Source organism: Paralichthys olivaceus, chromosome 21 (assembly GCF_024713975.1).
Source record: "Paralichthys olivaceus isolate ysfri-2021 chromosome 21, ASM2471397v2, whole genome shotgun sequence".
Lineage (NCBI taxonomy): Eukaryota > Metazoa > Chordata > Actinopteri > Pleuronectiformes > Paralichthyidae > Paralichthys > Paralichthys olivaceus.
In genome coordinates, this window is record NC_091113.1 from 4,351,460 (window position 1) to 4,367,387 (window position 15,928).

The 15,928-nt window shown below is 44.4% G+C and overlaps 1 protein-coding gene across 8 annotated transcripts in view; it reads right to left on the reverse strand.

The window, feature by feature from the left end:
- Positions 1–15,928, reverse strand: part of tanc2b (tetratricopeptide repeat, ankyrin repeat and coiled-coil containing 2b) — a 112,427-nt gene that overhangs the window by 92,858 nt on the left and 3,641 nt on the right. For all 8 annotated transcript variants that reach the window (XM_069518008.1, XM_069518009.1, XM_069518010.1 and 5 more), the window contains exon 2: positions 6,776–6,891. The gene's annotated coding sequence lies outside the window, so the exon portion shown is untranslated. The remainder of the gene's footprint in view (positions 1–6,775; positions 6,892–15,928) is intronic.

The following is a 15,928-nucleotide window of genomic DNA, read 5'->3' on the forward strand; positions in this document are numbered from 1 at the left end:
GTGAAGAACTTCTTTGTCCACTGCGAATTAGCCACACCTCTCTAATCTTCTGTCATCTCATCCACTGACAGTTTCAGCGGGAGACGTGTGTGCTTTTAGCATGCTAATGACTTAATGTAACGGTGGAAAAGAGGCACTGACGGGTTCCAGGGATGTACTGTACTACAGTTTTTTATGTAATCACTCTCGCCTGCGGAACGAAAAAGGGGGTTTAGGTCTACAACCAAGTGCAGCTTTGTCACTACAAATGGGATGCGTGCCTGTAATGTATTTCTCTCAAATGGGCCTCAAGATTAAGAAATTGTACTTTTCTTTTTTTTTTCCCATCCCGTCTCACTGTTTCCTCCAGAGCCTGAGATACAATACCACAAAGAGGAGACGCATTAGCGTGCAGCGATACCTTCAGGGCTGTGACTGTGAATCTGGATCTGAGAAGACGGTACAAAGCATAGAGGGCAGTGTGGGTGGGAGAGAAAACATCTTAAATTACTTGCTCTTCCAGTTCAGCCCACCACCAGATTGCCATCGGGCCGCGCTGACGTTTGATCGAAGGTGCAGACTAGACCACGGGAAACCGAAAACAAATTAGCGTGTGAGCCGGCCACTGACCTCTGATGGCAAGTTGATGGCCACCAATAAATGTCTGTTAGACTCCAGCCTCTATCGCACCATGTGTCAATCAAGCGGCTCAGGGAGGCGCTCGGGCGTTTTTATTCCTACACTCACATGGAATAGCACCATGAGCTCAGTTAGAAAGAAACTATGAAAGAAAGTGTGGAGATGATATTAAGTCTCTTGTTGAGATGTTGGCAATCATCTGCGCCCTTTTCCCTTTGTCAGTAAAGCGTTTTATTGTTTTTTAATTGAAAGATACTTATCATGAGTCGTTTCATTAAACGACTTTGATTGTTTTCATGTCAAATTACAATTATTTGTCTTGTGCCGTTATGAGTAATCCACAGTGTCGGCCTGATGGGACTCTGCTGTGGAAATTAATGAGCTATACATACAAGAAAGGGCATCTCCACTCTGTCTGCTCCTCATTAATTTTACTTAAACAAGCCAGTGTCTACTTAACAGGAGCCCAGCATCGTCGTCTGGGTGATAATGTCGGCACAACATCAGTGTGAACGGATGTCACACGGTAGATGATTAAGGTGGCAAATAGACGTTGCACTTCTCCACCTTAAAAAGAACTAATCGGGTGAGGGTGCAGAGATATTATGGAGATAGAAACATGTGGGGGTCACCTCCTTCGCCTATTGCTGAAGGTCGCAGGCCGACGGATGAGTATACGCCTTTCATCAGGCCCTCTGCCGTCCACATTATCAGGCTGAGCCAGGCCTTGCCGACATCAGCAAAAGAAAAGAAACCGGCTTCCATTACCCTCTTGAGATGGAAAGAGGGCAGCCTCACGCACCCTGCCTGTAAACAGTGCGGAAACAGTGTGACCGTGGGGAGGGATTGTGGAGATGGAAGAGAATAAGTGAGGATAAATAACCTTCCAAGCATCGATGGCCGTGTTGGATCGAACTACCGGTACACAAGCATGCATATTTAATTAATTACTGCCAAGTGCACTTGAGAACGAAGCAATAGCAGGTGGAGTTTATAACGCAGGTCAATTTCAGGTGAAATAAAATTGCAAATCTTTCAGTGATGTCTATTTTGGGACACTCGTTGGCAGGTACCCAAACTGAAGAATAAATTTAACTGTGCTTACAAAAATAACTTGTCAACCGAAGATCAGAAGAAAAGATAACACTGTAATCTTGCTTAAACCATCTAAAAGCGTCGATGTGTTGTCGGCTCAAGGTTTGGTTTCATTACTGAACTGCGTTGAGGCAGGCAGCCCAGGAAAGAACGCCCTCATAATGGACCCCTGCCAGGCACTTCGTCCACAAAATAATTGGCGAAGGTCCCCACATGCATGTCTGCTGAGGATGTGGGCGGTTTCAGAAGTCACACGTGTAACTGAGGTGATAAACTTTGGTATCGCTGAAGTCTCTAACTCAAAGTTAATCATGAACAGCTGAACAAAATCATCACCATGGATTTTAGTTCATCTCTTTCTTGTTGCTACTCCTACTGAGTGACTGTCTAAAAAGACGGACAACGTGTCTCTCCACTTTCTCCCACCATCCAGAACCGAAGCCAACATATGCCAGATACGAGCGCTGCCATCTTGCACATTTGGAGCCAGAGTCTGAACTGACTCGAACAATTGTGAGTCAGTCTCAGCTGTCGATCGTGAAAATCTCACCACGTTTTTAAGACTTACCAGGAAACATAGCGCTTGAATATAAACAACTTTGATTAAAACATCTAAAATGACGGACACCATCTTCGACAAAAATCTATTTGATGTGTATTTTGAGTAGTTTGGTCCTCGTCTCATCCCTCATTCACTTTAGGGGAGCTGTCATGTCGTCCATCTTGGAACTGTATGTGCTGTACTTAATATTAAATCCAACCAAAATTTCCCCTTTTGTAATTACTGACCTGAGATAATCTCAATGGCTCTACACCTTCTGCTGCTCTCCAAGAGGGACCACCCACCCAGTCAGTGCGGCTTCACAACATAATTTACTCTCCTTACGAAGCCGACTTCCTGCCAACTCTTTTTGTTTTTTAATGTATTAGTTTCTGGGGGAGGGGGAGGCAGCTGTTCTCTGGGCCCAGCTGTCGATGAGGGCTGGCAGAGATGAGAGGGGAGGAGCTGATATTGAACAAACCTGTGCACACACGGTCCCCAAAGGATCGACACTTAAAAGAATCTCCTCAAAAGACCAGATGAGAACTTGATGTCTCTGTATCTGCAGCATATTTACGATCCCATGCGTGCGTTAATTATGCTAAACACCGTGATAGAGATGAAGCAAACGTGATGGACTTGGCAGATTAAATATTTCCGCCGCCGCCGCTTCACATTCATTCGCTTTTAAGTCAGAAATACCCACAAGATGTTGTTTGGGTCTCGTTGCATTAACACAGTCCAACAAATTGCGCAGGACGCACTGAGGAGGGGCTTGGCCAGGATATCTGAGAAGAGTTTAAAGAAAGATAGTCTTGATTCTGACAGATTGAAAATTTATTCACAACAATTCATCTGGGCTGTATCTTCTACCCCAACAATTATCATGCATGAGGTGAAACAGGAAAATGATTTGAAGGGAATCTGTGGTCCTGCTCGGTCTAGACAACGCAGACTTCTTCTAATGCTGCTCGTGTCGTGTGTTATTTCTCAAACTGCACATTAGCACAAACTGTCTGTGCTGATAAAAACTGCGGACTGGAAACCAGTCCACCAGTCTACCACCGTTATTTTTATAGCTCCACGGGCCTGGATGTTTAAAAAGATAACTAAATAAAAAATAAAAAATACAAATGCCCTTGAATCTCTTTCCACTTTCAGTGTTTCACCCTGATTGAGCGATTCTCTTCTCATAGCCAGCGCGGCCGCCTCCCATCTCGAGCCGCCGGGTCCAGAGCTAACCAGTGTGTCCAAGCTTCCGAGCCACCAGCGTAAGAGGTTTTAATGAGCTGCATGACAATTAGAGGAGCTTATAGGCTATAAGCACACAAGCCACTCTGGACAATACATTTTTAAAGCTGCAGCGTGTTTGAGATAAGGCAGAAAAACATAGAACTACAATGACACTCAGTGGAGCGTACACTTCAGACAAGGTCCAACAGTCTCCTTGAAGCTGCACCAAATTACACACACACACACTCATAGATACCACTTCCCTCAATATGTTTGTTTTCATCAGGATCTATGAATTAAAAATCTCTCTGTGTTCTACAGCGTCACGGCAAAGCAACGTTTGTCGACTTTGTACAAAGCAGCATCAAATCTGCAGGCTTACCCGTTAGCTTTCCGACGAACCGAGGCAGCGGAGGAGGCTCCACAGACGAGCAGGGGACAACTGGAACAAATTGGACAACTTCTGTGTGTTGGGAAAAGCGACAGCACAGATCCAGATGATCCAGACACAAATAGAGGGATTCATAGCTGCAGTGACAAGGAAAACAGTCCCTCACGGGCTTCTTCACACAGACAATAGCCTTAACTGGAAAGAATGACTAATCCAGAGTTTGTCCTCCCAGGAACTGAGTCCAGGTTTCTGTGGGTGAGAGTTTTGATCATGTGTCGCCCATGTTACCAGTAAAGATTTGTGTTTGCCTGCTTGTCACGTGCTGCTCTAGGTTTATCCCTTCCTTCATCTCGGGCTGTCCAGGTCTGTGGCTTCTGTGCTGTGCTCGAGACATGATGTGATTCTACCTGCATCTCCTTCCTAGAACATTCCAGCCACTTGGAAAAATAAACTCTCGCCTGATCTGCTCTGGATCTACGTCGGATTTTGTGATGACAAGTCCTAACAGAGCCCAAAGAGAAACCAGCCTACAACCACCATACGGAAAAAAAAAACAGAAGCAGCGAGATGAAGCTGGAGGAGGATCGCTCCCCCGCAGCTCAAACTGAATTTATTTTGCCTGTAGATTGGTTTTGGGCACAAGTGGCTGTCAGTGTTGGCGTTTGTGGGTTTCAGCGTGTCAGATTTGACACGGCTCCCCTTCAGTAGCTGCGGGCTGTTGCGAGGCTTTCACACGCCCACACTGAGGAGTGACCCTCTTCTTCAGATCCCCTTCTCCAGCTTGACAACACTGATCACCCTCATCATCGTCCCCTCAAGCACCCACCAGAGATTTACTGCCTGAAGCATGAGATTGGTCAAAGCCTGACGAGGAGTAGTGGAAGGAAAACCAGTGGATGCAGTCGCTTTACTGCAACAGGAACCTGCGGCGTGTTGGAATTAGCCACCGTGTTGAAAAACACACTGCGGACCGCCGCCACCGAAGGTTCCTACAGGTTAACAGCACATCACATCTGATGACACGCTCAACTGAAGGACTAACAGCCAGTGGTTCATGTGCCCAGAGACACTGTCATGTTTCTGCTTCTCCGCACCAGTGACCAACACCAGGGCCGTGCCACGTCAATCACAAACTGACACATCAACGCTGCGGGGCCAGAAGGGACAAGGCCGCCATTCTCCGGTCCAGGACACATGCAAATTACAGGACGTGTGTCTTTGAATAGACGTCGAAGAACATCGTGTCCGTGTGGAGCAGTTAAACAGCAGAGAGGTTTACAGAAAGCCTCGCCGAGCAAAGCCCTCATGTCTCCCAGGATACGTGATGTGCAAGAAATGAAAACTGAAAAAAAAAAAAAAAAACGGCTCAAACAAAGAAATTCCTCCCTGACCCTCTAAAATGTGAGTAACGTAGACCTTTGCGCCTGTTTATGGTTTGATTATAATTCATGCCATCTCCTCAGCAGAGCTCACAGTCTGTGTCTCTTTTGTGTAGCCCGGGCTTCACAGCCTCGGAATCTCAGGGGGAGAAAAGAGCCAGTGTCACGCGGTCAGGAGGCATTTTAGACACACAAAAATTTGTGTCAGCACTTTCTCCCAGGGAGTGAGAGGCCAGCATTCAGAGCAGTTAGCCCGTTCCTCAGAGGACGGCCAGGGTTTAATGGGACTACTCTTCCACTCCATTTGCCGGCCTGCATCTTACCGGCCGCAGCTGCGCACACGTGAGCCAGCAACTGTGACTCTGCAAACCTCTGTGCAGCCGGGAGATCCGCGCTGCTGCGAACAGCTGACAGTTCATCCCCAGACACATGCTTGAAAAGCTGCACAGACATGATGCACAGGAACACGACGGTGTCAGAGCCTGGAAATGAGACTCTGCAGGTCACTGATGGATCTTTTTTTACGGGCCAGGCAGCTCCTGGTGCTGCCTTCGTCATATTCACAGAAACCAGAAGCCAAACAACTAATTCATGGCTCGTCATTCACTGTGTAATATGTCCTCAAGCTGACACGCTGATAAGTACTAAGGACTTTATGACAAACAGCTTTTTGACAGCACACGCTTTGTTAAAATACACAAAAAGTCCTGGTGATAAAAGTTTTACTGGATAAACAGCAGATTTATTCTGCGGTACTCTCCCACCACGGAGCACCACAACAAAGACAACTAACTAGCAGGTTTACTGATCAGTGGATTCTGAGAAAATACTTTGCAGCAAAGCACTGAAATAAGATTATTACTTATCTTGAATAATTACAAGACTTTGTAAAAATCTAGCAAATCTTAAAACCACTTACTATTTCTCTAAAACCAAAAAATGATGAAACATTCAGACAGTATGTTTGAAAGGAATGTTGAAGTCCTGTAAGTTTACTCTTGCATAACTTGGTTTACATGACAGGTTTTAACGAGTCCAAGGCACAGAGATGTTAAGGATAAAATTCCAAGATGCGGTTGACACAAGGCATCTTAATCTTAAACGTTAACTTGCACTCAGTATAGAAAGACTGCTGTGCCTCCGCCAAGGCCCAACAGTCCCCTCAGTTTTTCTATGTGGATCTGCACCAGATTGCTCACACTCATAAAGATCCATGAATTACTCTCTGAGAAATAAACACACGTCTTTACAAACCCCACATCTCGCTATGTTGGAAAAAGTTGAATATCAGGGGTTAAAAAGAAAAGCAGAGTTCCCATGGTCATGCAAGTCTTTTTACCCATTTATCCACCGGTTAAATTAAATCTGTAGGCAAAGAGAATGTTATTTTTTTAGTTTAACAGTAAATCTATTGTCCTGTGAATGTGCCTCCACACGATGACCTCAGTGTGATACATCAGTGGAGGTTCCGGCCACAAACGCTGGTTCAAGTGCCATGAAACTTCAGAGATGACTCACCATGAGTAGACTGCAGGCAGGTCTCCAAATCCGGCTTTGAGGGCAGCCAGGCGCTACATGTCGCTGCACTGAGCCACGGTCCCGATCCCTCTCCAGAGGGGACGCCCGGCACTTCTCTGCAACAATGAAATAAAAAACATCTTTAACTAGGGGCAAGCAGCCGACTGAAGAGCTTCTGTATTGAGACTCAGCAGAGACAGCAGTTTGACATCCGGCTCAGTCAAGTGAGTCTCCGCAGTGGACGCTCTGTCACTGTTCACTCTTGATGATCTTTTTCAACACAGAGCACAAACAGAGGCTGCTGATGCACACAGCGCTCGTCTGGGGCGGCTACAAGGGCTGCTTGTCAGAGGAGCAGACTGGAACAGTGGACAGTTGTCACTCTCGTTGCGGGGTGTCCCTGACAGAAAGTGCTGCTTTCAGAGCTGTGATGTCGAGCCGCACGGTCCCAAACGTATAATTATGTCATTAAGTGGAGAGTCGAGGACGGGGGAGAGGGGTAGTGAAATTAGAAAACACTCCACAAGAAGTGGAGGGATGTAAACTAAAATTTGTGTTTGCTGCCTCCGAAAAAACATTTATCAAAGAAATTTGATTTTAAGCATCGAATTACCTCCAACAGGGAGTTTATGTTTTCATTGCTGTTTGTCTTTCAGCAGGAATTATTAAAAAACTACTGGAGGTTGCAAGAGCTTTTCCAGAAATCAAATACGATATGAAAGTTTTTCTTAGTATCATATTTTAGCAATAAATGTTCCAAGGGCAAAAAAATACTGGTTAAATTGTTGAAAATGTCAACTTGGAAAGTTAATAAGATGTGTGAGGTTACGGGCCGACACTGGTGTCGATGAGCAGTAAACAAAAATATGAGATTGCAGAAGTTATACGTCATGACCTGCCTACTGCCGCTTTACCCAGAATCCACCACTCGACTGTTCAGAAGGTTTTCCTGTTGTCCGACCCGGACAATCTCCTGCCGCTTCTTCATATGGGAAAGTCTGGACCCAATGTGCCGGACATTTTCCCGAGTTCATATCTGAAAGCGGCTTTAGTCTTCAGGCTGTGAAGTTGCTCTGTGGAGAATTAAGCAGCCCAAACATTTGGAGAGAGGATATGACTTGATTTAAAGTTCAATTACGAGAAGAATGTTTCAGTGTTTGTTAAGCAAACAAAGAAAGCTTCAGTGTCCCTGTTTCATTCCTCAGCTCTGCCTCTGCAGTGTCAATGCAGTTCACTTTCATTTATTCAGAAAGGACTCGAAGAATCAGAAGGAAGCACAAAGTCATTTCTGCACAAAAACTGCAACACCATAATCAAGTTTCCTCCAGGGCGTCACATGGACTTTAAATGTTGCTTTTTTCGTTTTCTAATTATAGTTTGCACATTGGTCTCTGTGGGGAACGCTTTGTTGGATTTAATCTGAATTTTACACCACGTTGCCAACATATTAATTAAACACAGTCAATCAATTGGACTCTAAATAAGTTACAGCAATAACAATGAGAAGTATCACTCACTGTTTAATTTCTACATAAACTTTATTTTGGAGCTTTGCACGCCGGGAGTGGGAATTTAAACAGCTTCTTTGATGCTTGGAGCGACATATGGCTTTTTTTTAATTAAAGCAAATATAAAATATTCGTGCGTTATCTTTAAATGAAATTGCTTCTTGTCGATTAAAAGCTATTTTTGTCCGTTTCGTATTTAAAAACATCTCTGAGGAGGTTTGTGTGCGACACAAAGCGTGTTACTGGTGGAGATGCATAAAGATAGCTAATGGTTTGAGGTCAGAGGAATATGTCAGGTCAGCTCTCCCCCTGTCACAAGAGGCTCGTGGGGTCACGGGGGCCGGGCAGCTGTCCCCCCCGGAGGATTATGATTATAAGAGACACAAGAGCCAAACGCCTCCCTGTGCTGTTCATCTGCTGCACAACGATACGGACTCTGGAAGCAAAATCTGGCATGTAACATTAAAAAAAACCCATCCAGCGCCGCAGACTCAAACCTCCATCATGTGACCGAATGCATAATTCTCCCTTGTCCGCTGGGTGTCTGTATTATTAACTGAAAAGGCCAGAATTTAGATCAAAACAAATTAAGCGACCAACACTCGAAATCCCCCATTTCTCTGATAAACGTGGCATTTAAGTGTTCCCTCTCATCTCCTTCTCAGAGGCCACGAGTGCTGCAGCTTTCATGTAATACAAATGCCTCTGTGTAAAGTCGAGCGGGTCATGTTTGCCTTCTAATCGCTGGTTCAAGTGTACGGCTGCACATCGTGAAGAAAACGCTGCTCTTTCTGGAGAAACAGGCACTGGTGCAAATTGGTCGGCTTAGACCGGACTCCACGCTCACAACAAGGTGCCTGAATTCTCCCTCCAATCGTGTTTTTCTATTCATGGGACGTCTGAGAAGTGAAACACAGGAGCTGAGGATCACCTACTCACATAAAAAAACAAAACACTTATTGTTGTTATCCCCATTTAAATGAAATTACATCGGCCGAGATGCGAGATCAAGAAAACAAGCCACGGAGAATTCAAAGCAAATAAAGTGGCTCGTGATTGTTTGTCTGTGGAGTAAATGGAGTTAAATCAATACTGCGTTTCTCATATAAAAGGCAGTAAATTGTACAGTGACAACAGAAAATGGACGGGACCTTGACTTGATTGGTTTCTAGAGCGGTGTGCGTCTGATGTCGTCGCGCCGTCAATTCACAGATTTTATTTGCTAACTTTTTTTGAAATAAAGAAAAAAGTTTCTGTTTGAATGAACAAATTCACTTCATTAATTCCCTTGTCACTGTAATATCACTTTATTTCTGCTGCAAGCAAAAGCAACATCCTCGTTTAAACATCATATCATCGGCGGTGAAGACTCCGATCCTGTGAGTACATTTTCTTCTTCTATCATTTAATGCCGTCTCAACTTCCTACAATCGGTCCGAAAGTCCGAACTATCCCATAAAAAAAATATTTCACGCTGATAACGATCAAAATCACGGTTCAGAGACGTGCAGGTAAAATCCGGAGAATTGGCTGCGGCGTTTACCCAGAGTCTGCCTTTCACACGAGCTGTGGAACAAGGAAGGAAAAACACACCCACCTCCATCGCCCGGCTACGCTTCAACAAACCGACAAGTGCTCAGCATTTTATCATAAGAAACAGAGATAGAGCAGCTGAGCAGGCGTCAATACTTTAAGTGGCAGGTACAAGTTTGAATGACAGTGTGTCGAGTCATTATCCAGCGGGGGGGCATCTGTCCCTCTACACTCAACAAGGCGACAGAAGTCTGCAGACACTTCGCAGCCGCTGCTATTTAGAGCACAAGCTTTTCTTCAGCACCGATCAAGATGAATTAAACGTTGAGGCCAATAAAGTCTGAAAACTGGGGAGGGGGGGGCTGGAGCCTTCAAAGCACTGAGAATGGGATCTTAGTTAAGAAGCCGGTTTAAAGATTAGCCCTGTTCTTAAAATCCATCTCATTACAGCGTTTACATCTCATGGAAGAGTGGGATGATGGGAATATTACTGCCGCTTAATAATGAAACTAACGAGTCGGTGGTGGCGGTGAGGTTTCAAGGCGAATGGAGCGCCTCCCTCTCTTTCTCTTTTACATTCCAGGCACAGAGCTGCAGAATTTAAAGTACGACTGAGTTTCCTCCTGTTGTCAATGGCTGCTCTAACATTAAAGTGTGTAAACTGTGTGTTTTTGTTTTATCCTCCGCAGTAAAAACACTGACAGCTTCACTAATGAACCTCCGTGTCATTACCTCTGTGACACCATGTGAAAAATGCTCCAGGGCCTCCTGCGTCTTGTTGGCTAAATGAAGAGGGGACATTCTACACTTTCCTTCAAACTGGCATTAACACTGTGGGGGTTTCAGCTGGATATCAATTAGAGGCTAATTAGGCCTTTCCAAATGGCAGTCCCCCCGGCTTCCTGTCGCCCACTGTGAGACTGGCTGACCCTCAGCTTGATGTGAGGCCGCCTCACTCCGAGTCTTTTGAAGCAACAGCATCAGGCGTGATTCCTGCAAATATTAAGACTGCAAAGCAAAGAACTATTCCTCACAACGACTTGAATCACTTACGACTTGGCTTTTGCAAATTTCACATGATTCAAGACGCAAGAACTTTTATGAAGCAGATGTTATAAAGACTAAAGTCTCTAAGGCTCCAACAGTAACAGTAGGCAGTAATATCACAGTGTGAATACAGAAGTACAAGTCATGAAATCAGAATTTTACGTTTCAGCCCATTTCAGTGCAGTCAATGTGTTACAGGTGAATTATTGGATTTCTCAGTAGAGCACATTTCTCCACCAAGGACCAATTATCCCCTCAAATTCAATCAAGCTGCTCCCACACTGATGGATATCAGCTCCCTATATGTGCCCTTTTTTTATCAAGATCCATGAATCATTTTCTGAGAAATTGGTGAATGTCAACGTGTGAGCATCTTTTTATTGTTGCAGCAGGAAAAGGTTGAGTTTTATTATACAACTATAAATACTGCTGGATAACAAACATTATCATTTGTTCATTATAATTAAGTAAATGTAAATGTACCTCAATAAAAATATTTAGTGGCATAAAAGCGAATTACTCCATTCATCCATTATCTATACCACTTATCTTTTGAGGCTCATGACGGGAGCCAGAAAAGTAATATAGAATATATTCTACTTGATTTACTACTTGAATTAATATATTTTGGTCTGTTTGCTATTGTTTATTTTAGCCTTTGTCTTTTTAGTTACTTTAACGGTTGATGAATTAAGAGCTTGGTCAGTCTTTCATGATTAACAAGTGTACTGCGTGTAGCCTGTGTGTGTGTGTGTGTGTGTGTGTGTGTGTGTACTCTTTATTCCTCTCCCTTGCTGTGTAGTTTGGGGCAGAGGTGCTGTGCGGTATTTTTAGACGGACTCAGAGGGGACTCTTTGTTCTGAGCACTAACACAATGAACTCTCATGCCTGAACAAGGACATATATTTGGTGACTGGAGGCGAAGCACGAAGCCACTCCCCTACCTTTAAAAACAAACCGCTGCTGTAGAGGGCCACTCAGCGACCCTGACGCTGTGTGTGGAGTCTGTCAGCGCCACCATTTATCTCTTCATACCACAGAAAAACAGCTAATCCTTGTAAATAAAGGTTTGAATGTGTACATTTTGTAGGACAACTCACACGTTCTGTATGTACACAACATCTTTACAACTCAGTGTTGGACTAACATACTTAACACCACCGAGGGTTAGAGTTCTGAAGATCCCACATTCAAGCTTCAGATATTTCATCTGCAAAGGCCAAGCCCACACAGCTGCAAGCATTGTGGTCAATAATGTGACATTTGGTTGAACTGAGAAAACTGAGTACAGCTATTTGATCTGCATGTGCTTTCTCTTTTGAACAGTGAGCGCCGCCTGAATCAAACCATCGTGGCCCGAGTAAAATGCTAAAGTGCTGCTAAAAATCTCAGAGTCTTGAAAATAGCCTGCGTGCTGTGCCACGTAGCATTACAGGGCTGCAGAGTGACAGCGGGCAGAGCAGAGGCCACTTCACTCGGCTCGGATTTATTTAATCACATTTTGTTTATGTTGCTGGGACAGCGTACACTGTCAGCGTGTACTGTGCACTTCTGTGCAAGCTTTCATTGTATTTAACACCAAATAAAATCTCACAAAGTCTGGGGAATTCACTGCCAGTGAGTGAAACCAACCAAACAAAAAAAGAATAAAAATATCTCAGATGTGCCAAAGAAGATAAATGAAATTCTTAATTTTGAAGCTGCTGTTTTAAAGCAGATTAATATCCTCTCCTAGTTGTTGACATATTTCTTTCCATGAATCTTTGGGCATCTTGAATTACAGCTACTCGTGCATTGTAGTTTCATACAAAGGGCTTCATTATAAACAGTGGTGGCTGCGACTCCAAACAAACGCCACATTTCATAAAGTCCCTTTTTCTCCTGCACTCCTACACTCGTCGTCACACCCTGTTTTAGCACACAAAGCCAATGGAGGCAGCTGTGTTAACAACAACGTGTCCACTATGTCCTGCAGACACAGACACGCCTGGCAAATTATAATGAAGTTAACCCACTAATGGTGCTTCACATCACGGAGCTGAGGCCCATCTCCCACTGCTAACTGGGCACAACACACAGAGGAACAGTGGCTCTATTTAGATATGACAGAGCACCAGTGTTTCATTGACAACTTCACGCCGGCCCACAGATCACATTACACATTAGCCTTGGCAGCAGCGGCGGCGGCGGCCGCCATGTACAGGAATGAAATAGGTGACATGGTGGTAACCCTTTTTATCCTGTGAACCTTTTATAGAACGTGGTTAAAATGCACAGCTTTCATGACGGATGGTAGAGTCTCTGATAATCTGCTAATAGTGACACCAGAGGAGGACAGGGTGGACGGCTGCAGCGGTCGGTGGTTGTTGCTTTGGTGTGCACAGAAAGAAACGAGCTGGTGGCGAGAAAACTGCATTTTCACCCGAAAAAATTGATGGAGGAGTCACGGTGGTCACGGCTGCTCCCAAACAACCCTGCAAAATAAAGGTTGCCGGTGTCATAACTGTTGCTGCTGCAGCGAGACACAGCTTTCAGGCCTGATGAACACTCCGCCATTCATCTGCCATCGGCAGCTGGGGCCGGCTCAAGCTGCTGCCCTAATAGGCTAACAGGGATCTTTGGCTCCCAGGAGTGAAGTTTGAGTGGCAGACTGATTGGATTCAGCCGTCTCGCCGGCCTTTGTTATCTAAAAGCGCAACCATCTTGGCAGAATCAGGTAATGTCACGTCATTTAAGGAGGTAGCACTTGTACAATAATACATGTAACACTCCTGCTCGTCCAGAGAGAAGTGAGTAACTTGATTTCATTAAAAGCTGCAATGCAGCAACAAAGTCTCCAGTCACAGCAGTAACTGCCAATATGAAATATATCTGTACAAACTATAGGGGGGGGAGACCACTTCCCACACATCGCAGAGCTCAGCTAGAACGAGCTCCTGGTCTCACACAAATACGTCGGTTCGAGCGAGTTGTTGCACGTCAGCGTCTTTCAGGCCTCGTTAGCTTTTTAGAGATAATTCTCTACATCCACGCTGGGATGCCAAAACATCAGAACACCACTTTAATGTCTTCTGCGGCGCATTCACGGGCCACCGGAGCCAGCAGCTGAACTCCATCAACACCGAGCGGCTTTCCACAGGTTTCAAAGACTTGTGTGTTGTTTATCTCTCGTGATCAAACTCAGCACGAAGTCGATGAACGATTATTATCAACATTATTTATGAGTTAGTAGTCCTTTGTTTATAAAGATGGACGATGCGTCTGCGTGTAGAATCAGCGGAGCCACAGTATCGACCAATCATGATTCACTATCAGCTGTCAATCATGAAGCTTCCTCCTGTACAACCAAACCAACCAGGGAAAAGAAAACTTGAACAAACATAAGAGCTACTGAGGTTTGATCCACGTCCCATCATGTAACATGGATGACATACTGCATCTAGCCACCAGGGGGCGATGGAGACACTTTGGCTAAACTTTTCAGAAGCCTTAATTGAATCTATGCACCCTACTTAATTTTCAATCCAACCAAAATGTCCCCTTTTCCCAGTGAGGACTGACCTGAAATAAACTCAAGCGTTCAGTAGAAATCAGAGGTTTCTACATCTTTATAAAATGTTTTGAAATCTGGATGTGCAGATACAAATGAGAAGCAGAAAAAGAAAAGTATTAGACTGGTGCCGTTTTCAATTTTCTCCCCACACAGGCTCATCAGGCTTTAATCTATTCTGATGTGAAACAGCAGATCTTGTTACACACCTTCTCTTCTGGGACGTATGAATAGTTACAACTCGCTGCAGCCGAACACATGCTTCTGCCAGACGTACAAAATACAATGCTGTGTAGCAGCCAGACTAAAATATGAAGTGGAAAAAAAAAATCCCATAAACCTCGAGTTATAATATATTGATGCACCGCTCCCATTTATTGTTATGAAATCATAAGCAGGCCCACATATCATAACAGCCTCCCCTTGTACGAAGCCGACACAAACAGCACTTTGATCCTGCACTGTATTTTTGGTTTGAGCTGCTGGATTCTTTTTTAATTTTTTTTTTATAAAAGGTGTATATTCAGCTGCTTTGAAAAGAATCAGGCAACAGCATGTAGGAGAAAAACAAAACAGTCTCTCCAGCACCTTCCTGCAAATCTATTCTGTTTTTTGATATCGCAGACGTTTCCTGTACAAACTGCACAAATTACAAAAACACCTGCGCTGTTGCTGTGGTTTTGTTAAAAGCCCTTCTCCGCCATAACAAAGCAACACAGAGCGATGTTATGGTGCTCGTGGCAAATGATTCCCCAGAACAACCTTGATTGTCTGAAACTGAACGGCATCAACAGACGGCTGATTCCTAACTCGATGTTCCTCTAGTCAGAGACTCGTCGTGCAGGTGAGGCGAGTGTGAACGTACCCGTCAGATCTCGATGAACGTCGCTGACTCCCAGCAGGTCAGGAGACAAAAAGGAAAGCGACAACTAGCCGCTGCTTTATTCCTTGGACGGAGGAGCCAGGATGAAAAGACAGACTTACCTTTGTCACTAACAAGAAAGAATGAAGCACGAAAAAGACGCCTTTTCTGCATCATTATTATATACTCAAAGGGCCACGCTGAAAATGAGGGACATGACTGGGGAGAATATGTCCCTCATTAAGAAGCAGGCAGGGCCCCGTCATTTTCTTTCCCCACAATGAGGCAATTTCTTTAATGAAGACGTATTTTATGTACATTAAAGCACCTGTGTTTTGTTGTACTGCCATTGATCAACTCTATACAAAGTCCCCCCCTCTTCTGCGTTTAATATCATAACTGCCTGTCCCACTCCTGAGGGCTTAAATTAAGTTACTCACCAAGATGGAAATAAATTATGACCAAAATATCAATTTCAATTCCCTTTACACTGCAGTTTTTCTCTAAACTGATGATTTTGCTGTATTCATACGACAGCATACACACACACGATCATGCACAATCATGCACATGCAAAACTGACAAGCCTAGCATTTCTTTTTCCCCACTCGGCTTTCCAGGTTCTGACTGTTTTTCCTGATTAAAAGAGCATA